A 25671-nucleotide genomic window follows, 5' to 3' on the forward strand; every position below is an offset into this window, starting at 1 on the left:
ATTTTTATATCAAAATTAGAAATCTCTTAAACCATGTTTAAATTCTATGAGTATTTTATAAATGAATAATTAAATACTCTAAGAGAGAAATTTCTATCGTTTTATATTCACACGGATTATAAAAAGAAAATTTAGGAAATCTATCGATCAAAATATTCAGATAAATGATTAAATTATTCCTCATTGGAATTCGTATATCTAATTTAGAAATCAGTTAAGTGAATGTTTAAAGGAAAAAATTCAGTAAAATAGTAACTAAATTATCAAACCTTTTTGAGAAAAATAGTTCAGGAAAATTTTAATCCGACTCTAACCTTGAATCAGACTATGACCAAGACCAAACTCTTTCGTCAGTTTCGAGGAAAGAAGGTGTGACAAGTTTAGAAAAATACACTCAAAACTCGCGCCAAATCTGAAACTAAGTTTGAGACCCTTCGAATTGATCTGTGGATCAAGGTTATAGAATTTGAGGAATTCTAGTATGAAATTCAGAATTCCGATCAAAAAGTTTTGGGGATACTGATTCAAGTTTTGGGGATACTGATTCAAGAAATACTCTTGTATTCAAAAGAAAATCAAATTAGAAAAAGTTACTAAATGGGAATAGCATGTGAATGGATGTGATAAGATGTAAATGGGATGTGATAGGATATGAATGTATGTGATAAGATGTAAATGGGATGTGAATGTATATGATAAGATGTAAATAGGAAGCGATAAGATGTGAATGGATGTGATAAGATGTAAATGGGATGCGATAGGATGTGAATGGATGTGATAAGATGTAAATAGGATGTGATAAGATGTAAATAGGATGCGATAAGATGTGGATGAGGACATGCATGTGAAAGAATGTGATGTAAATGAATGTGGATATGTATGTGAAAGAAGTGATATAATTGAATGTGGATGTGGATATGAAAGGATGTGATGTGATGCAAATGGATGTGAATGTGGATGTGGATGTGAAAGGATGTGATGTGATGCAAATGAATGTGAATGTGAATGTGGATGTGGATGTGAAAGGATGTGATGTGATGTAAATGGATATGAATGTGGATGTGGATGTGAAAGGACGTGGTGTGATGTAAATGGATGTGAATGTGGATGTAGATAAGATGTGATATGATGTAAAGGGAAGCGGATGTGAATGTGATGTGGATGTGGATGAGATGTGATGTGATGTGATGAAAAGGGATGTGGATGTGATGTGATGTGATGAAAAGGGATGTGGATGTGAATGTGATGTGGATGTGGATGTGGATGAGATGTGATGTGATGTGATGTAAAGAGATGTGATGTGATGTGAATATATGTGGATGTGAAATGATAGATGTGAATGTATGAATAGATGTGCGTAATCGTACATGTGAATAAGTAGATGGATATGACTGAATGTGATGTGATGGGTGTGATGTAAATGAATGAGTAGATGGATATGACTGAATGTGATGTGATGGGTGTGATGTAAATGAATGTGATGGACGTGAATGAATGTGATGGACGTGAATGAATGATATGGGATGTGAATGGATGAGATGTAATGTGATGTGAATCGGGATGTAAATGAATGAGATGTGATGTCATGTGAATTATACCTTAATTTTTAATTAATAAACCTTGTACTCAATCAACTCTTCATCTTATGTGAGCATTTACTCCTTTTGGGTATTTTCTTTTATTCTTTGTATTTATCTCATCCCAACACTTGGATTAATCCTATTGGCCCATTGGAACCTTAATTGGACCATAATCCAAAAATTTCTGAAATGTGGACCCTTAGGCTAAGGCCTTTAATACACATATTTAATTGATTCCTAATGCACATTGAAGAATTTATTTTGAACTTCTATTTCAAGGAAATATATCTTAAATATTAGGAGAATTTTTATATGCAAAAATATCTTAATATTGAATTATCTCTCTCTAAAATATTTCTTCTCTCTAGGCCAAAACAAGGGAGAACAATATTTTCTTGCATTCTGAAATAGGGGATGATTATAGGGGATTGGGGTAAAAGCTTATTCATTATTCAGGCTAAGGAGGAATCTATCATCCTCTCCCACTTAAAAAGCGTGAGATGTCCTAATCTCGCAAAGTGGGGGTAATGTTTTACCAAGTCTTCTTCTTTCTCACAAAGTTGGGGTAATCTTTTACCAACTCTTCTTCTTTCTCCCAAGTGGCGTCTTCTAAAGGAAAGAGCTTCCACTTGACCAAAAATTCTTTGAGGACTCTACTCCTGAGAACCTTCTCCCGAACGTCAAGGATTTCTTCAGGTTGGAGTACCATCTGGCCTTGAGAGTCAGAGAAATCAATTGTTCATTATCAAGCACGTGACTTGGGTTGGGTACATTCTTAAGCAAACTGACATAGAATTCATTATGTACCTTGAGATGGGAAGGCAGAAGAAGTTTATAAGCTAAATCTCCTACTTTCTTTATAATAGCATACGGTCCACAATATGTGGAAGAGAGATTCTTGTACTTCCCTAAAGATAAGGAACTTCTTTTGGGTCGTAATCGAATGAAGACCATCTCTGATTCTACAAATACTCTCTCTAATCTCTTTTTATCAGCATGCTGCTTTTGCCTATCCTGGTGGGCAGCCTTAATATCTTTACGGATTGATTTCATTTGTTAGTCCATGTCATCAAGCATCTATCTAGACATCTCGATCCTGATCAATGGGTCAGACCAAGTCAATGGTGTAAGGCAATCTTGTCCATACAGAGATTTGAAAGGGCTCATCCCGATGCTTTGATGATAAGAAGCATTGTAAGTAAACTCAACCAGGTGCAAATGGCTTGACCACTTCTTGGGTTCCCTGCCACCCACAGCATGATCGAAGGATATCTTCTATTACTTGATTCACTCTTTCAGTCTGGCCATCTATCTCGGGGTGATAGGTTGTACTGAGATCCAAGAAAGTTCATACTGCTTCGAAGAATGCAGTCGAGAATCTCGATGTGAACTTAGGATCTCTGTCACTTACTATCCTCCTAGTAAGCCATGCAATCTAAAGATCTCCTTGAGGAAAACTCTGGCAACATCCACTGCAGTGTAGGTTTCTTTCACTAGAATCAGATGGGCAACTTTGGTTAGTCTGTCAACTACCACAAAAATGGATTTGTAACCTGATTGCACTGAAGGTAGTCTAGTGACAAAATCCATACTGATACATTCCCACTTCATCTATGGAATGTCTAGGGGCTGTAGCTTTCTTGGCATCTTGACTCTCTTTACCTTGACTCTTTGGCACATTAAGCATTGCCGCACATGATCAAGTACATCCTTTTTGAGTCCTAGCTAGAAGAAGCTTTTCTTCACAGACATGTAGGTTTTTATGAACCCTAGATGTCTAGCTATCAGGCTATCATGGGCTTCTCTCAAAATCTTACCCTTTATTCCCTCATCATTGGGAATTCATAGCCGATTATTATAATACACGCATCCTTCATCCAATTTATACCCAACAACTCGACTCATTTCCTGAGGAGTCTTGCTTTCCTACTTAGAAGGGTAGCAATAGGGGCAAAGAATTTGTCCTACATGATTCTCTCCCTTTCTTCACTAAAAATCAAAGGATTTGACACCAATGTTATTGCAAACAAGGAGACTTTTCTACTGAGTGCATCAGCTTACCACATTTTCTTTCCCTAGTCGATACTTAATTTCAAAATCGAATTCCTGAAGGGTCTACATCCATCTTCTTTGACGCATGTTGAGATCCCTTTGGGTGAAGATCCACTTCAAACTTGGATGATCTTTCATCAAGGTGAATCTCTATCCTAAAAGATAATGTCTCCACAACTTCAGAGCATAAACTATTGAGAGTAACATGGACATCATAATTTCTCTCATGTGTTCTGAGCTTTCTAGATTCATAGGGTACTGTATGACCTTCTTGCATAAGAGCATCACCTAAGGCAAAACCACTGGCATCAGTAACTACGTCAAAAGGTTTAGAAAAATCTGGCAGCTTAAGGATAGGGTTGGTTACTAGGGCTGTCTTCAGCGTATCAAAGGCACTCTAACACATAGGAGTCCACTGAAATAGGGTACTCTTCTTGAGAAGGTTAGTTAAAGGGGATGCTATATCTGAGCATACCTGGGTATAAAGATTCTATACCATCCAGTTAATCCCAAGAATCCTCTGACTTCTTTCACTGTCTTGGGATCTGACCAATCTATGAGTGCTTGGATTTTTGCGGGGTCAATAGAAATCCCATCTTTAGAGACTATGAATCTCAAGTATTTCACGTGGTCAACAGAGAAATAACACTTGCTCTTTTTTGCAAAGAGTTGGTGCTTCCTCAATATTTCTAGGACCTTGCGCACATGATCTTCATGATCTGCAGCATTCTTCGATTATATCAAGATGTCATCAACAAAGAAGACAAGAACAAAATCATCCAAGTATTCTCTGAGAATATCGTGCATGAGACAGTTAAGCGTCGCTGGGGCATTAGTCAATCCAAATGGCATGATTGTGAACTCATAATGCCCATTGCGAGTATTGAATGCTGTCTTCGGGATGTCTTGTTCCTTGATTCTGATCTCGTAGTACCCAGATCTTTGAGAACATTTGGGTTCCACTTAACTGATCCAGAAGTTTATCAATCCTAGGAATAGGATACTTATTTTTAATTGTTAACTAATTCAATCCTCTGTAATCAATACAGAGTCTCAATGTTCCATCTTTCTTCTTCTGAAAGAGAACGGGTGCACCCCAAGGTGAAACACTGGGTCTGACGAATCCTTGCTCTAGCAGTTGTCTTAACTGCTCCTTAAGTTCTATGGCTTTTGGAATTGGCATTTTGTAAGAACGTTGGGCTATTGGCTAAACTCCGGGGGTTAACTCGATCTCATGATCTACTTCGCGAGTCAGAGGCATCTCAGTCAGCTCTTCAAGGAATACATCGGCATACTCACTTAACCACTCTGGTTCTTTAGCCTTGCATTTTATGTCTACCGGATTCATCTTAATGACATAAATAGCTTGCCTCTTTTTGAGTCCCTTTAACAATTTAGAAGCTTTGACTAATTACAGCACTGGGGATCCAGAAACTCGAGCTCCTTGAACTTTATTCCTGTGAAGGTCAAGGAAAGAGATGGTTCCATTATGACAGTGAATGTCAGCTTGATTCTTATGGAGCTAATCCATTCCAAGGATTCCATCATAGATTCCCAAGGGTAGGACTCTCAACTGGCAATCTGTTATGCTCCCATCTACATTAAACTGAATAGGGTCTGTCTCATGGTGTGTGAAAAGAATCTTTCCACTGGCCAATTCCACTTGCATAGGTTTCCCTGATTTTTGGTTTAGGACTAACTTACGTAGACATCCTGGGGAAATAAAAGAATGGGTACTGGCCTATATCAATCAAAAGCATGAATTTCTTACCCTGGTACTCTGCTGGAGTCTAGAGGATTGAGAATTGGCAATTTTGCCCTTGATGGCGGCATAGATCTGTCCTTTTTCTTCCTCCACTTCCTCAGCTATAATGACGACTCTAGCTGCTGTAGTCTGAGGTGGAACTCTCTCTCTTTGGTTTCCCCAATTCTGGGAGGGAGTTCTGAGACTACTTTTTTGCATGGAGGCTATAGGCTGAGCTGGCACTCTCTGGGCTTACCCTGATTTTGGCGCAGGGAACCCTGATTTTGGGGCAGGGGACCTTGATTGGACTGATACGAAGGAGTTTGTCTCTGAACTCTGGGACCTTGTCTTCCTTGGCCCATTGAAGGAGTTGGTCAATCCTTAAGCTGGTGCCCAAACCCTTGACAACCGAAACACCTGTTTTCACTTCGAAGCTCTTCCATATGCATTCTAGAAAGAGTCAGAGTTCCTGAAAAAGAGCTTCACGGAAAAGGTCTTCCTTCATTTCTGAAACTTCCTGTCTCCTGATTTTGATTGGGACCTTGGTGTCTCTTTGGAGGCAGAAGGGTGGAAGAACTTCCCGGTGTTTGGAACCTCTTGAAGGATGAGCGAGCTAGCTTTGGTGGGACGTGAACGACAATAAAGGCTTTGGTGGGCAAAGTCCTTCGCCATCCTTACTGCTTCAGCCATGGAAACTGGCTTGGAATTCTTGACCAGGGTGTCCAAAGGTTTGTTCATTCCTCGAATGAACCTGGCCACCATGAGTTGCTCTTCGTCCACCAGCGGTGGCAAGTACTGGAGGAGAAGAACAAACGTCTGGTGATATTCTTCAATAGTTTTGCTCCTCTCAGTTCAATTGTAAGAATTCATTCATCTTGGTTTTCAAAAACTCGGGGGGGCAAAATCTCTTCCTTAAGTAAGTCTTGAGATCATTCCGAGTCTGGGTGTTCCTATCGAGCCGGTTTGTCTCACAATGATTTCTCCATGCCACTTTGGTTGTTTCGACTATCTTCATCCTTGCAAGAGCCATTTTACTCTTCTCGTTGTATCTGGTGACATCCAAGTATTCTTCCATTGCTTTGATCCACTTCTCCACAGCCTCGCCCAAGTTCTCCCCTTCACCCTTGACCTGGCTGAGATCTCTGAAAGGCTTTGCGAACATCGGGGTCAAGCTCTTCCTCATTTGTGAGAGGATCTGGCTGTCGACCACCATTGCACGCCTCATGATTCTGCCAAAAATGATACATTATTAAATCATTATTATTTTTTATTTTATCAAGGAGATTCTAAGACTTAAGAGGTTTGGAAAAATAATTGCATAAACAAGATAATCGATCTTATTGGAGATCTATGACATATGTCCGAGGAATAGATCTTGTTTCTTCAATTCGTCATATAATAAACAATCAGGTATATGACTGGAAATTTTTCACAAAACATTTCTTTATTTATATAAAGGTTGCAGTATGTACATAGAGCAACATGGTCCCATAAAATCAAAACCTCCGTGGTATAAGCATGAGACTGCGATACTGGGCTACTTGCATGCTGCGATACAATTGTTCCCTTACTGCTAAAGGTGCTACAATCTTACTACTTGGGATAAAACATCTAAGAAGTCTATAAATATGATAAGAAATCCTAAAATCTCGAGGTGTGGGGTGATACATGATAACACTACGAACCACCTTTAGCCTCAACAAGACCATGGCTAAAGAGGTATTCTTCCTCAGCATTCAGGCGCCGGTTGTAAGAGGCATGGACATATTTCCCTACGTGCCACTTATGATGCCGTCTCTCAGCAGGGTCCGAGAAATATAATTCCTCGAAATGAGTTGCGAGTCTTCCTCTGCCCATTCGAGTCGTAGAGGAGGAGAGGATATGCTCAAAGGCGAAAGCAGTCATATCCTGAGACTAAGTGAGATCGGGGATACCAGATAAACATGGAACTTCCATCTATAAAACCAACTTCATGGATTAAATGTTTTCGTTAATGAAGCTTAAGGAATGAAAACACAATACGTAAATGCTCTTTTTGAGTTTTGTTTTTGATAAATTTGTGATAAAATTCAGTTTTCCTTCTTAGCTTTCAACAAAGCTCTGATACCAGCTGTGAGACCCCCGCTCCCTCCGTGATGCCCCCTCCAAGGTAGCGGCGGCGGAAGCAGCATCGGCCTCTCACGCGGGGCAAGGATTCTTACCGGGGCCTTGTCCATGGATGTCCAAACAAGAGACTAGCCCACCGGTTCCTCTGGAACTGAACCAAGAAAAACTTCCCTCGCCTGGAAGGCACGGGTGATTCCACCAAGGAAATCATCTAATGGGAGATTTATCTAATGGGTCAAGGTCTTAACTAACCAAACTGATCCAAACCCATAAGTCACATGGTCAGATCAAGGAAGATACTTGCACTTGGTGCATAGAATCACCGCTTTTTTCCCCCTTAAGCGAGGCACAGTCGTTGATTCCTTCCCACAGAATAAGGGTCTTCTTAGGACTTAATCTAACTAATGTAACTTAATCGTATCTATCTGTATCACAGGAATCCCCCGATCCAGCCTAACCCCAACCAACCCATGGTCCAATCACTGTATTGGTGGGATTCCTTTATATAAAAATTTGGTTATATTTTATCCTGGGTACTGAGAAAAAGAGTTCCCAGGCCCCCTAGCCGATAGACACCACTTACACACCCAATATGAAATTGCCTTTTTAACAAATTTGCCTATCTTTAAAACAAACTTTCAATGAAACCATAGTAGTACTAATCATAATCCCCCAAAATATCCAGTCCATTATTTTATAAAAATTATCATCCGGACTCTCCGTTGAAGACCAGCTGGTCAACCAATGAGATCCAATATCAAAATCCAGTTCACAAAAATAATTCCTTTCCAGTTTATCCATATCTTCCTTGACATATGCATGGGTGTCCTAGAAACTGTGAGCCCGTGCAGCATCACCTGGCCAGAATCCTCTAGGATCCTACTTAGGTGTCCTAGCACTTCACTCAGGGACCACTTCGTTTGGTCCTTGCCCATCGTACTGTAGGCGCACCATTTTCACCATACCGAGGCTAGTCAAGACCTTGGCAAGCTTTTCCCACGAAGAGCGATGTCCTTTGATGACTCCCCACCAGCTGTTGCAACAATGAATCTCTCCTTAGTTTTTAATCACAAGCAAAATGCTTCCTCCAGCATTCTGGCGTAAAACAGCCCTTTAAAAAAACAGAGTTTCTATGCAAGCAGAATTTCCGGTTTGAGTTTGATTCCACAAAACCCTTTTTCCCACAATTTAGATTTTCTTAATGAGAATCACTAGTCTCGCATCGAGGTAATCTACCCATCAATTTCACTGAATTTCTAGATTAATTCTTGGTACTTTTTATTAAAAGAAAACTTCTTTAATTCAACGGTAGTCTATTCTTGTATCAAAAATTTGGAATTGGTCATCACGAGGTTTTTGCTTGATTCAAATTCGAGACATGGGCAAGTAATTTACTAGCTGCCATTCTCACAGTCGTAGTCTAACCAAAAATTATTCGGTTACTTGTAGCTTTGATTCCTAAGTATTTTCTTCAGATAATTTAACGGAACTTCTAACCGTAAGGAAAATTCTAACTTTATGAAATTCATTCCTTCCTAGCCACAATAGAATTAAGGAAATAGTTCTATATGAGAATAACGGAATTTTATAAAAAATACTCTTCTTCCAATAATCTAATTTTGAGTATATATCATTTTATTGATTTATCCACATATAAATATCTTAAAATATTCTTTCCATCAATTTGATCTTCAACATTAGTATATCCGAATTTCCTACGTGAAATTATGGTAAAAACTCTTCTTTTCATATCAAAATTAATTTAAATCTTTTTCTACTTCAATGCAATGGAAAGTCCTCTTTTTAAATAAGTAAAAATATCCATATTTTGGAATATGCCAAAAATTTCTCTTTTAACATTTAAATGTTTGAATCTCAAATGTTATGGGAATTCCTCTTTTTACATCTAAATTCTTATGCATGAAAATAAATGTATCAAAAATTCTTCTTTTCTCTTAATTAAATAATTATGCATAAATACTAAAATGTATTTTTCATGAATATGATAAAAATCATTCTTTTTGTATAAAATATCTAAACCTAGAATATGATAGGAATTCCTCTTTTTGCTTTATTCAAAATATGCATAAAATTAAGTTTTATCTTTTTTCTCAAAAATTTTACCATAGCTTTGCTGTAATTACTAATAATATTCAATTTTCTAATTGAATGAAAACTTGTAATGACAATATGATAGAAACTCTTCTTTTAGACTTAAAATTAAATTATGTATACTTAGCATAATTATAACCATGATCATAAGCATAATTATGATTATTTCTCTTAATTAAACTAAATTAACCATTCCTCATTTCTAAAATTGTTAGTATATTCCTCTTTCAATTTAGAATGAGTTAATGTGATTTTTCCTACTCATAATCAAGCTAAAAAGAATTAACCATTTTTTTTTACTAAATTAAAAATCATGAAAATATCAATCCTCATTCTTTGGCTCATCAAGCCAAGAGATTAGATTGAAACAAGAGATTATTATTGAAATTCATCATTTTTCTAAGGATCTAGCCATAAAGATGATTAATCTTTTCAAGAAGAGAGAGATTTTCTTAAAGAAAACTTATAGTTAAGCATAAAGATTAACATAATTCCAATTGGACATTATGAATCTTTGGAAAGCTTGATTTGAAGAAAGAACCATTACTTTGAAAGATTCTCAAGCTTTAGAGGGGTTGAGAAGAAGAAAATCATTGAGATAATTGAAGAAAAACCATAAAAATAAGATTACCTCTAAGTTTGGCTTGATTATTTGATTAGCCGACGCCCCCAAGCAAGTCCTTGGCCACCAAGGACTTGATTAGCAGTGACGCCCCCAAGCAAGTCCTTGGCCACCAAGAGGAGAAGAGCAATCTTTAGGAGAGTAGAGAAGCTCCAAGCTCCCAAGAGAAGAGGCAAGATAAGGGATAATAGAAATATGCTAATTTTTAAGATAATACTGGCATGGTATAGCTCAAAGATAAAAATACAAAGGAATGAGGGTCTATTTATAGGTGAGGTGTTGGAGCTATATATAGCTAGCCCTAACTCAATCTAGGTCTTGCCTATATATATGTTACTTGTGAATAATATGATTCATTCTTATGGAGCATATGTGGTGTCTCTTGTCTCGTCTCTCTCCGTCTCTCAACATGGTATCAGAGCGATTCTAATCATAGGGGAAGCATCTATGTCTTCTTGTTCAATTTATGATTATGATTTCATGTTTTACAAGATTGATCTTTGGTAATAGTTTTGTGTAGGGTTGATTGGTTCTTTGATTATATGTTACCTACATGATTTTATAGCTCCACTTGTTGTAATTAGAATTGTTTCTTAATCGCATCCTTAAAACCAAAACTAGGTGCTCATGCGTAGATGGTACAGTGCTGGTGAATCCTATCAAAAACGGTTTGTCAATCAGAGTTCTAAGTGAAAAGTTAGGACAGTTCAGGCAAACTGCATCTAAAATAGTAAAACACATTCTTTGTGAGAGCAAACAGGTAGTTGTCTCTAAGTCGTAAGAAGGATTTGATCGTCAAAGCTTTCCGTGAAAGCTTCAAATGGATGCTTGCTGTACAAGCTACAATTAGATACAAAACTTGTCGTGCAAGATGCGTCATAATGTGGTGCTTTTTCTTAACGCGGTGCTTTTTCTTATTATTATTTTCGTCTTTTATGGACCTCTAAGTTTGCTTATGTGCATGAGACACGGGTCTCCACTTTTAGAGTTTTAATTCTGGTTCACGTTCTATTCCTTACATGATCACTTTATGCTCGTCGTCTAGTGCATGCCTATTTTTGGCTACGTTTCTCATATCTCGTACATGGTCTGCAAGTTTTGCGATCTTATCTTGTACGTGTTCTCACAACCCGACATGGCAAACACCATATTTGTTAACCGATTTCCTTCTTGGTAGCATTATGTTCCTCTTTTCCAAGGCCAAGGATTTCGTGGAAATACAAGATGCTATTAATTTTGGAAGGAGACGAATTGGCAGATATTGTTCTTGGTATTTTTGCATGCCCTCCTCAACCTATTGATCCACTTCAGAATGATGTCATTATTACGGAAGGTCCTATTTTTGAACAGTGGAAAATTGATCATGCACACTGGATTTGTCGTGTGATAAGGCTACTCGTCGTCGGTATATACTTTCTGCCCTTAACGATTCACTCATGCTAGATGTTTATCTGTTATCCACGTCATATGCTATATGGGACTATCTTATCACTATGTTTGAGAAGAAAACTATTACAGAGATTCTGTATCTCCGTAATCTTCTGGGCAAGCTTCAATTCAAGGCAGGTACATCCATGTCTAGTCACATTGAATCATTCAAAGGTAATATGAATCAACTTCCTCGCAGGGGATCCTATTCCTCGAACTCAATTGGTTACACACCTTCTTGATACGGTGAAGGATCCTTTGTATGATAATATTGTCACTACATTTTTTATATTTTCTAACAAGGATGGAATTGACTTTGAGAATACATGTATTTCTTTGATTGAATATTCTCAACATCATGATCGTCAGATGTCGGTAACTCATGAAACGGTCATGATTGCCCAAGAAGAGTACACAGAATCAGCGACAACCTTTGCTGTCCCGAGACGTCCATTTCAGCAATGCCATTCTTCCTCCTCCCAATTTACATCTTGTGGCTTCCAAAGAGGAGGTAATTCTTCTCGTTTGAGATTGCCTCAAAAGCATTGTTCTTATTGTGACAAATCTGGTCACTTGGTATCTGAATGTTGGGCACGAGAGTACAGGCACGAGAGTAGAATGAAGAACACAGTATTACAAATAAGTAACCTCAGTTATCAAGGGGTTCTTCCTCTTCTGCAACCTCTGAATATTGTGGGAGCACAAGGCATTCATCCAGCTCGATGCTTCAAGAGGCGTTATGATGAAGCTCGAAATCAAGCTTATGCTACTCAACAAAATCCTGATGAAGACAAAGTTCATCAAGAGGCTAATTTGGTTCATTATAATGTCTCTCCAGAAAAGGTACTACATGTTCGTGATGGTTCTCTCTTTATTGTTCATTTTGGTGCTACTGGCAACATGACATATCAATTGCAATGGTTACACAATTATCATCCAATTCCTATCAAGAAAAGGATGGCACCACTATTGCGGTTGCTCCTCGACATGGCACCACTATTGCGGTTGCTCCTCGACATGGTAATCTCTTTGAACTTTCATTGAATGAGGATGTTGCAAATGTTGTTACAGCTCTAGGAGATCTGGATTGTAAGCTATGGCATCATCGGTTTGCTTACTCAAATTTCTCAAAGCTTCTTGATATTCATCGTTCATGATCTTGTGAGAGGTATGGACCTCAAATCTCACCCGCATATGGAGATATCTGAACATTGTGCGCTAGGCAAACATCATCGTAAGCCATTTCCAATGTCTACAAATATTCATTCAAATAATCTTTTGGATCTCATTCATACTGATATTTGTGGACCCTTTCCTCCATCCAAGTCTTGCTACCGTTACTTCATTACTTTTATTGATGACTATTCACAGTATACAAATGTCTTTTTGCTACGACATAAATCAGAAGCAGTGGACACATTTATGAGGTACCAAATATCTATGGAGAATCACACTGGTCGAAGAGTCAAAATTCTTCAAAGTGATAATGGTGGTGAATATATTTCTAACTTATTTCACGATTATTGCATCAACCACGGCATCCACATGAGTGTACCATTCCATATTCTCCCCAATAGAATGGAGTTGTAGAGTGAAAGAATCATACAATTTTGAATGCAATCAGATGCATGCAGTATTGACATCCATTTTTGTTCAAAATCATCTTCCAACTATTGCACCTTCGGGTAAGATTCCAATCATAGCTTGGATAGGCCAAACTCCTTCTGTTGCACATTTCAAAGTCTTTGGGTGTATTGCTTATATTCATGTCCCAAAAGAGACATGAAACAAGCTAGAACCTTCAAGTTTGAAGGTTATTTTTATTGGTTATTCTAACAACTCAAAGGGTTACAAGTTTTGCGATCCAAGTTCTCAAAAGGGTTACAAGTTTTACGATCCAAGTTCTCAAAAGGCAATTGTTAGTCGAGATGCTATATTCAATGAGCAATTGATGGGAGGTTCGTGGTCCATAGATGATGCTGATGATACAAAAAAATTACTCACTTCTTTTCCTTTTCTATTTTTGGACAATGATTTGCATGATGACAACACTCTTTTGATGGATATTGGAGACAAGTCTATTGATGTTCATCCTACGGTTTTCAAAGGAGACTGCTAGAGATCTTGATATCTATGTTGATCTTCCTATTGAACTTGAGCACGGTGCAGATCATGTATATGATGATGATCTTGAAACCTTTAATCACGTATTGGCTATTTTGTGAAGATCCTTCAACTTATGCAGAAGCCATGTCCTCTCCACAAAAGGAACAATGGAAGGAAGCCATGGAAGCTGAATATGAGTCTTTGATCTCGAAAGATACATGGGTTCTTACCAATCTACCTTCTGATCGTACTCCTATAAAATGTAAGTGGGTTTACAAGACTAAAACAAAGGCATATGGATCCTTTGATAAATTCAAAGCTCATTTAGTTGCAAAGGGACACTCACAAATTGCAGGGATTGACTATCATAACACTTTTTCACCCATAGTTCGTAGTATAGGCATTCGAGTACTACTAGCTTTTGCAACTCATTTTGCCACGTGGCCTACATCATCAGTGGCTCAGAGGTGGTTTACTTTGTTGGGGCAGGTTACATTGGGTTGTGCGGTTTCTCTCTCTCTCTCTCTCTCTCATAGATTTTCACATGGCTCCTCACTCTTTGGAGCCTCACATCTTCTCTTGTCTTCAGTCTTCTTGTCGTGGCAGCTTCTCTTCACGCGTCCATGTCTTCCTCTTCTTTCAGTCTTCTTGTGGCAGCTTCTCTTCACGTGTGCATGTCTTCCTTCAATGCTTCCTTTAGATCTTCTTCTCGGTGTGGATCCTCTTCTTGGAAAGAGATGTTCATCTTCTTTCATGGCTGGGGCCATGAGCTTGTCCGTCAGGTCTTCTTGCTCCATGTGAGCAACATGTTTAAATGTTTTGTTGACAGTTCTTTTGGGCTTTTGATGTTTATCTTGTGTCTTTATGCAATGCAAACCCAAATTTATGCGGGAGGTCTTACCTCTTGCCTTATTCTGGACAAGGGCAGTGTCTGATCCCATTTTTACACTGATGTAATGTGCCCACCAATACATAATGCATATAGAATTCCTTCTTATGCACATTCCCAAATGCAACTCTGGCTGTGAATAATCTTGAATTTAAGTGTGATTTTTAGACATTAACCAAGGGTTAAATGCAAAACGATGATTACCACAAATTTATCAGCATAATTTTACTAGAAATTACATTAAATCAAGGTTAACCAATTTGTATGGAATGGTTGGAGTATCAAACCAACTCCGAATTGCAATCTGAAGTTATAGGGATCTATATCAGATACCTTATGGTTAATTTAAACCCTCAATTATACCAAAATATAGTGATTAGCACTGATTAATCACTGATTAGCAAATTAATCCTCTGTTTTGTGTGCGGGGAGCCTAGATCGAGGCCTTAGAGTTCAAATGAGCTCAAATCCTTTCAAGGCCATCAATATCAATTAGTCTAGTAGAGAATTAAGCCAAGAAACACAAGATTTGACCAAACATTGAATGCTTAATCTCTGTTTTCCCAAAGTCACCTGCAGATTTGATGAAGAGCTTGGATCTCACTGTAGACTTGATCAAATCAATTTCTGACTTCACCAAATTTTAGAGCATGCTTTGAAAATACTTGGGGCTAAGAGGTATCAGACCCATTTGATCTGGAGCAGCTGAAATGTCAAATTCTCTCAGAAAAACAGCGCTGTAGATAAACGCGATTTCTCCTAAATCCGCTGGCAGTTTGCGCTTCTGATTCGATGGGCTGGATCGTGGAGAGGCTGGCTATGTTGGGCTAGAAGGGTTTGGGCTAATTTTGAGTGTGTGCAAGGAGAGGGAGATCCTCCACACTGGCTGGAGGTATAGAGGTTAGTTGAAAATAACAAATTTTTTTGATTATTTTCTAATTATCTACTAATCCTAATGGGCTCATAAACTTGATGAATTCTAGGCTTGGCTCTGATACCATGTTAAAATTACAGCAATGTGATGAGCTATGGTGGATCAAATACTAGAATCAATATCATTAACAAAATGATTAGATAATAATTAATATGTGATTAGTGAGTAATTAACAAATAGCTTAATGTAGGCATGGATAATCAAAAACCTCAATTTATAGAGTTTACATCCAAGCACCTAATCCCACTGTTTCTCCCCTTGATTCACTCCATCTCTTTTTCTTGATTCTCTCCACCTCTCCCAGAATATCTCCACACTTCCTAAATCTTCTCATGCTACCATTTATTCTCTCCCAGTAGATTCTTCTCACCTTTTCACAGGTTCTTTCACATTTATAGATTCTCTTTTACAGCCTCTAACCAAGGGCTTGTTCCCGCACACATTCTATTCACTTGTATATTTCAACAGCAAAACATTGCAAGCGTAAGGATAGCAGCCCCATGGACCCCGGCTTAGAAACTTTCACCACCTTCCAACACTGTATGATAATGATGTCCCACCCAATCCCACTATTTTTTGCATAGGGGACACCTTGGGCACTATGCAAAAGATAGTGGGTGGCAACACACCATCCCACCCATCTGGTGTCTAATGGTAGTGAACAGCTCGAAAAGGTTTACCACCATCGGACATTGTATCATAATGATGCCTCACCCAAACCTTGTATTTTTGCATAGGGAACCCCATGGCACTATGCGAAATAATAATGGGTGGCAACACACTTTGTAAGTGGAGGGGTAGTAGCCCCATAGACTGCCGATGCCCCATGGACACTTTGTAAGTGGAGGGGTAGTAGCCCCATAGACTGCTCATTTTTTACCAGCATAGTACACAATATGATAATGATGCCCCATTGAAACCCGCTATTTTTTGCATAGGGAACCCCTTGGGCACTATGATAAAAATAGCAGGTGGCAACACACCGTCCCGCCCAGATTGTGGTGAAACTTTGTGAGTGGAGGGGTGAGAGCCCCATGGAACAAGTCCCAAAGTTTCACTACATCGGACACCCTATGACAAGGAGGCCCCACCCAAACTCGCTATTTCTTGTATAGGGGACCCCTTGGGCACTATGCAAACAATAGCGGGTGGCAACACACCATTCCATCGATGGTGGTGAAAATTTACGAGTGGAGGGGTAGTAGCCCCATTGACCCGCTTGCAAAGTTTCACCACCATCCACACCGTATGATAACCATGCCCCACCCAAGTGCTGCTATTTTTTGCATAGGGAACCCCTTGGGCACTATGCAAGAGAAAAGCAAGAGGCAACACACCGTCCCACCCATCAGATGTCCAATGGTGGTGAAACTTTGTAAGAGGAGGGGTAGTAGCCCCATGGATGCACTCGCAAAGTTTCACCATCATTAGACACTCGAAAAGTTTCACCATCATTAGACACCGTTTAATAATCGTGCCCCACCCAAATCTGGTATTTTTGCATAGGGGACCCCTTGTGCACTATGCGAAAGAATAGCCGGTGTGGCAACATACCGGCTACTGATGGTAGTGAAGAGCTTGAAAATTTTAACCACCATCGGACACCGTATCATTATGATGCCTCAGCCAGACCTTGTATTTTTTTCATAGGGGACCCCATGGCACTATGTGAAACAATAGTGGGTGTGGCAACACACCATCCCACCTATCCGACCTCCCATGGGAACTTTGCGAGTGGAGGGGTAGCAGCCCCATAGACCGCTTACAAATTTTTATCAGCATCATACAGTGTATGATAATGATACCCCACCAAAACCTGCTAGTTTTTGCATGGGGGACCCCTTGGGCACTATGTGAAAAATAGCGGGTGGCAACACACCATTCCGCCCACCACCGACATCTGATCATGGTGAACTTTGCGAGTGGAGGGGTAGAAGCCCCATATGGAGCCAGTCTCAAAGTTTTACTGCCATATCGGACACTCTATAAAAAGGATACCCCACCCAAACTCTCTATTTCTTACATAGGGGAACCCTTGGGCACTATGCAAAACAATAGCGGGTGGCAACACACAGTCCCACCCATCTGGTGTAGGGGACCCCTTGGGCACTATGCAAAAAATAGCAGGTGGAAACACACTGTCCCACCCACCGACATCATGGCGAAACTTTATGAGTGGAGGGGTAGAAGCCCCATGGAACCAATCCCAAAGTTTCACTGCCATCATCGGACACCCTATAAAAAGGATGCCCCACCCAAACTCGCTATTTCTTGCATAGGGGACCCCTTAGGCACTATGCAAAACAATAGCAGATGGCAACACATCGTCCCACCCCCGATGGTCATGAAACTTTGCAAGTGGAGGGGTAGCATCCCCATTGACCCGCTCACAAAGTTTCACCACCATCAACACCGTATGATAATGATGCCCCACCCAAACCCACTATTTTTTGCATAGGGAACCCCTTCGGCACTACGCGAGAGAATAGCGGGTGGAATCACACCGTCCCACCCATCCGATGTCCGATGGTGGTGAAAATTTGTAAGAGGAGGGGAAGTATCCCCATGCACCCACTCGCAAAGACACCATTTGATAATGATGCCCACCCAAACCTGGTATTTTGATGCCCCACCCCAACCCGCTATTCTTTGCATTGGGGACCACTCCGACAGTATGCGAAAAAATAGCGTGGGTGGCCACACATTGTCTCGGCATCTAATAGTGGTGAAACATTGCAAGCATAGGGGTAGTAGCCCCATGGACCGGCTCACAAACTTTCACTACCTTCGAACACTGTATGATAATGATGTCCCACCCAATCCCACTCTTTTTTGCATAGGGGACACTTGGGCACTATGCAAAAGATAGCGGATGTGGCAACACACCATCCCACTACCATCCATGGTAGTGAACAGCTTGAAAAGGTTTACCACCATTGGACACCGTATCATAATGATGCCTCACCCGAACCTCCTATTTTTGCATACGGGACCCCATGGTAATATCCAAAATGATAATGGGTGGCAACACACTGTCCCACCCATCCGATGCCCCATGGACACTTTGCGATTGGACAGGTAGTAGTAGCCCCATAGACTGCTCACTAATGTTTACAAGCATAGTACACAGTATGATAATGATGCCCCATTGAAACCCGCTATTTTTTGCATAGGGAACCCCTTGGGCACCATGCGAAAAATAGCAGGTGGCAACACACCGTCCCACCCATCCAATGCCCGATCGTGGTGGTGAAACTTTGCAAGTGGAGGGGTAAGAGCCCCATGGAACCAGTCCCAAAGTTTCACTGCCAGAAGCAGACACTCTATGACAAGGATGCCCCACCCAAACTCGCTATTTCTTGCATAGGGGACCCCTTGGGCATTATGCAAAAAAACAATAGCGGGTGGCAACACACCATTCCACCCATCTGTCCGATGGTGGCAACACACCATTCCACCCGATGGTGGTGAAAATTTACGAGTGGAGGGGTAGCAGCCCCATTGACCTGCTTGCAAAGTTTCACCACCATCCACATCGTATGATAACCATGCCCTCACCATTAGACACCGTTTGATAACAATGCCCCACCCAAATCTGGTATTTTTGCATAGGGGACCCCTTGTGCACTATGCGAAAGAATAGCGGGTGGCAACACACCGTCCTGCCCATCCGGTGTATGATGTAGTGAAGAGCTCAAAAATTTTAACCACCATCGGACATCGTATCATAATGATGCCTCACCCAGACCTTGTATTTTTGCATAGGGGACCCCATGGCACTATGTGAAACAATAGTGGGTGGCAACACACCATCCCACCTATCCGACGTCCCATGGGCACTTTGCGAGTGGAGGGGTAGCAACCCCATAGACCGCTCACAAATTTTTATTAGCATATCATACATTGTACATATGATAATGATACCCCACTGAAACCCGCAAGTTTTTGCATAGGGGACCCCTTGGGCACTATGCGAAAAGTAGCGGGTGGCAACATATCGTCCCGCCCATCGATGTGGGATTATGGTGAAAGTTTGCAAGTGGAGGGGTAGAAGCCCCATGGAACCAGTCCCAAAGTTTCACTGCCATATCGGACACCCTATAAAAAGGATGCCCCACCCAAACTCGTCGCTATTTCTTGCATAAGGGACCCCTTGGGCACTATGTAAAACAATAGCGAGTGGCAAAACACCGTCCCACCCATCTGCTGGTGTAGGGGACTCCTTGGGTAATATGTGGAAAATAGTGGGTGGCAACACACCGTCCCACTCATCGACGTCCGATCGTGGTGAAACTTTGCGAATGGAGGGGGGTAGAAGCTGCATGAAACAAGTCCCAAAGTTTCACTGCCATTGGACACCCTATAAAAAGGATGCCCCACCCAAACGCACTATTTCCTACATAGGGGACCCCTTGGGCACTATATTCAAAACAGTAGCGAGTGGTAACACACTTTCCCATCCATCTAGTGTCTGATGGTGGTGGGTGAAAGATTGCGAGTGGAGGGGTAGCATCCCCATTGACCTGCTCACAAAGTTTCACCACCATTAACACCGTATGATAATGATGCCCCACCCAAACTCACTTTTTTTTTTGCATAGGGAACCCCTTGGGCACTATGCGAGAGAATAGCAGGTGGCAACACACCATCCCACCCACCGATGGTGGGGAAACTTTGTAAGAGGAGGGGTAGTAGCCCCATGCACCCACTCGCAAATGACACCATTTGATAATGATGACCTGGTATTTTTGCATAGGGGACCCCTTGTGCACTATGCGAAAGAATAGCAGGTTGTAACACATCGTTCCTTCCATCCGGTAGTGATCAGCTCAAAACGTTTCACCACCATCGGACATCGTATCATAATGATGCCTCACCCAAACCTCGTATTTTTACATAGGGGACCCCATGGCACTATGCGAAACAATAGTGGGTGGCAACACACCGCCCCACCCATCTGACGTCGTCCAATGGGCACTTTGTGAGTGGAGGGGTAGCATCCCCATAGACCGGTCACAAATTTTTACCAGCATTGTACACCGTATGATAATGATGCCCCACCAAAACTTGCTATTTTTTGTATAGGGGTATTATGCAAAAATTAGTGGTGGATAGCAACACAGCGTCCTGCCCATTCGATGTCCAATCATGGTGAAAGTTTGCGAGTAGAGGGGTAAGAGTCCAATAGAACTAGTACCAAACTTTCATTGCTATATCGGACACCCTAAGAAAAGGATGCCTCACCCAAACATGCTATTTCTTGCATAGGGGACTCCTTGGGCACTATGCAAAAAAATAGCGGGTGGCAACACACCGTCCTGCCCATCTTGTGTCTGATGGTGGGGAAACTTTATGAGTGGAGGGGTAGCAGCCCCATTGACCCGCTCGTAAAGTTTTACCACCATCAACACCATATGATAATGATGCCACCCAAGCCCGCTATTGAAGCCCCACGGACCCTCTTGCAAAACTTTGACCACAATCAAACACCGTATGATAATGATGCCCCACCTAATGGTGGTGAAACTTTGCGAGCGGAGGGTTAGGAGCCCCATGGAATTTCTTGCAAAGTTTCACCACACCATTGAACACCGTATGATAATGATGCTCCACCCAAACCTAGTATTTTTTACAAAAGGGACTCCTTGGGTACTATGCTAAAAATAGCGAGTGGTGGCAACACACCGTTCCACCCATTCAATGTTCGATGGTGGTAAAAGTTTGTGAGAAAAAGGATAGAAGCCCCATATGGACCCGCTCGCAAAGTTTCACCACAATCGGACGCCGTATGCTAGTTATACCGCACCCAAACCCGCTATTTTTGGCATAGGGGACCCCTTGGGCACTATACAAAAAATAGTGGGTGGCATCACACCGCCCCACCCGATGGTGGTGAAACTTTTGCAAGTGAAGGTGTAGAAGCCCTATGGACTCACTTGTAAGTTTCAGGAACATTGGATGTTGTATGATAATGATGCCCCACTCGAACCCGCCATTTTTTGCATAGGGGACCCCTTGGGCACTATGGGAAAAATAGTGGGTGTGGTTGGCAACACACCGTCCCACCCATCCGATGGTGGTGAAACTTTGTCAGCAAAAGAGTAGAAGATCCATGGACTTGCTCGCAAAGTTTTAAAACCATCGGACATCGTATGATAATGATGCCCCACCCCAACCTGCTATTCTTTTCATGGGGGGGCCCTTGGGCACTATGCGAAAAACTAGTGCGGGTAGCCATGTGATGGTGGTGAAACTTTGACAGTGTGCAGGTAGGACCCCCATCATGGACTCGCTTGCAGAGTTTCACCACCTTCGGACACTGTTATATAATGCTACCCCACCCAATCCCACTATTTTTTGCATAGGGGACCCCTTCGGTACTATGTGAACGATAGCGGGTGGCAGCACACCGTCCCGCCCATCCGGCGTTTGATGGTGGTGAAACTTTGAAAGTGGAGGGGTAGCAGTCCCATGGATTTCTCACAAAGTTTCACCACCCTCGGACACTGTATGATAATGTTGCCTCACCCAATCCCCCTATTTTTTGCATAGGGGAGCCCTGGGGCACAGTGGGTGGCAACACACCCTCCCGCCTTTCCGGTGTCTGATGGTGGTGAAATTTTGCGAGTGGAGGGATAGGAGTCCCATGGATTTGCTTCAAAGTTTCACCACCATCATAATCATATGATAATGATGCCCCACCAAAACCCACTATTTTTTGCATAGGGAACCCTTTGGACGCTATGCAAAAAATAGCTCTGGTGGCAATGCACTGTCCCGCCCATCCAGCATATGATGGTCGTGAAACTTTGCGAATGGAGGGGTAGGAGCCCCATGAACCCACTCCCAAAGTTTCACCACCATCGGAAACCATATGATAATGATGCCCCACCCAAACTCGCTATTTCTTGCATAGAGGACCCCTTGGGCGCACTATGCAAAAAAATAGCGGATGGCAACACACCATGAAAGATCCTTGTCCCCACCACGCAATGAATTCTACGGTGCTAGCAGCGGAAGTAGCACTTCTTTTGCGGGGTAGGGTCCCTCACTCGGGGCCTCGTCCGCGTATATCCAGATAAGAGACTAATCCCTCGGTTCTTCAAACCCGGAAAGCATGGGTGATTCCTCCAGGATATTTTTACTCTAACGTAGTCATGAGTCTTAACTGAATCATAGAGACCAATGCTCTTTTCCTCATTGAGAGGCACAGGCGTTGATTCTTTTCCATAGAACAATTTTTATCCGGGATTTACTTCATCTATCGTACCATAACAGAATTGAGTATCTTTTTAGGGACCCATCAGTCCAGCCTATCCAGTCCCGTGGGTTAACCAACCGCCCAACAACTGTAGTGATGGGATCCATTTAAGAATTTGGTTAGGTTTTGTCCCGGGTACCACGGAAAAAGAGTTCCCAGGCCCCCTAGCCGGATATTCATGCAAACTTAAAACTAGTCAAACCACTTACACACCCAATATGAAATTGCCTTTCTCACGATTCAGTTGTCTTTAAAACAATCTTTTAATGAAACTATAGTATCACTGATCATAATCCTCCAAAACATCCGGTTGAATCCTAATTTCTAATTTTTCCTTCATCGGTGTACCTATGGCATCATTGGCAACCAGAACGCTCACCACCTGTCCACTCACGGGCCTTTTTGATAGTTCCTAGCTCATAGTACCTGGCAATATATTCACTTATAAAAATGAAAATGGAATCTCCATTGAAGATCAGCAAGATCAACCAACAAATCCATAAAAAAGAGCCATGGACTCATCCGTTGAGGACTAGCAAGGTCAATTAACCAGATCCATGCCCGAATTCCAAAAACAACTCTTACTCCTTGATCCAAATATCTTCCCCAACACACGTGTGGGTATCTTCGGCAACCCAGAGCCCGAGAATTGTATAGTGAGCACCCTGTAGGATCCTTCGCAGGTCACCTAGCGCTTCACTCATAGGCCGCTTCCTTGGTCCCTCATCCACCGTACCGAAAGCTCACCATTTAAATCAAACCGAGGCTCGTCAACAAGACCTCGACCAACCTTGCTACGCGAGACGTCCTCCGTTGACTCTCCGTCAGCTGTTGCATCTTTATTAGTTAGGTCTCCATGACCTCATTCACAAGAAAGTCAAAATGCTTTCCCAGCATTCTTGACATAAAACAGTCATTTAAAACAGGTCACAAATACAGTTTCTATAACAAACTCTCGTCTTTCCACATTGTTCCACATGAGTCCATATTGTTTAATCCACATCCATTTCATATGTATTCCCATTCTCATCCAATCACATCATTTTCATCTCATCACATCTTTTCTCATATATCCTCATCAGATTTCATCCACTCGATATCCACATCTCATCACATCACATTCATTCACATCTCATCCATTCATATCTACCCCAATCCACATCACATCACATCACATCCATTTCACCTCACATCTCATTCATTCACATCTATCCTGATTCACATCCCATCACATCTCATCCATTCACATCACATCTCATTCATCTCATTCATCCTGATTCACATCCCATCACATCTCATTCATTCACATCTATCTCGTTTCTTATCACATCACATCTCATCCATTCACATCCCATATCATTCATTCACATCCCTATTCACATGACATCACATCTCATTCATTCACATCCCGATTCACATCACATCTCATTCACTAACATCTATCCATTTCACATCACATCACCTCCATCCATTCACATCCATCACATCACATTCATTCATATCCATCACATTCATTCTCATTACCATCCCATCACATACATTCTATCCATATAACATCACATCTATCCACATCATATCTCATTCATACACATCTCATCTCATTCATCCACATCCATCCAATTGTTCACATGTACGACTACCCACATCTATCCATACATTCATATCTATCACTTCACATCCACATATATTCATGTCACATCACATATCTTTACATCACATCACATAATTTCACATACACATCCACATCCATTCTTTCACATACATATCCACATCCATTTTCATCACATACATATACACATCCATTCTTCACATCCACATCCACATCCATTCTTTCACATACACATCCACATCCATTCATTCACATACATCCACATCCATTCATTCACATACACATCCACATCCATTCTTCACATACACATCCACATCCATTCTTTCGCATACACATTCACATCCATTCTTTCACATACACATCCATTCATTCACATACACATCCACATCCATTCTTCACATACACATCCACATCCATTCTTTCACATACACATTCACATCCATTTTCATCACATTCATCCATTCACATCCCATATCATTCATTTACATCCCGATTCACATGACATCACATCTCATCACATCTATTCACATCATATCCCATCCATCCATTCATTCACATCTATCTAATTCACATGTCATCACATAAAGGTAAAGAGAAAGTGGTTGAGCCCCTTGGTATGCCTGATATTTCTATAAGGCATTCTCTTGTTGATGGAGAGTCTAGTGGCTCGGAGATGAGCTGTGAGACCCCTCTGCCCCCTCCAGCATTATGGCGAAAACAGGGTTTTTATGCAAGTTTTCAGTTTGATTTTCTTTTGAATACAAGGAGTATCTCTTGAATCAGTATCCTCAAAACTTCTTGATCGAAATTCTGAATTTCATAGCAGAATTCCTCGAATTCTCTAACCTTGGTCCATATATCAATTTGAAGGGTCTCAAACTTAGTTTCAGATTTGGCAGGAGTTTTAAGTGTATTTTTCTAAACTGGTCACACCTTCATTCCTCGAAACTGACGAAAGAGTTTGGTCTTAGTCATACTCTGATTCAAGATTCGAGTCGGATAAGATTTTTTTTGAACTATCTTTCTCGTTTGATAATTCAGTTACTATTTTACTGAATTTTTTTCTTTGAATATTCACTTAACTGATTTCTAAATTAGTTACGAATTCCAATGAGGAATAAATTAATGATTTATCTGAATATTTCGATCTCGATAGATTTCCTGAATTTTCTTTTTACAATCCGTGTGAATATAAAACGATAGAATTTTCTCTCTTAGAGTATTTAAT

This window comes from Cibotium barometz, chromosome 22 (assembly GCF_041138505.1).
Source record: "Cibotium barometz isolate CiBa-2024 chromosome 22, ASM4113850v1, whole genome shotgun sequence".
Taxonomy (NCBI): Eukaryota; Viridiplantae; Streptophyta; class Polypodiopsida; order Cyatheales; family Cibotiaceae; genus Cibotium; species Cibotium barometz.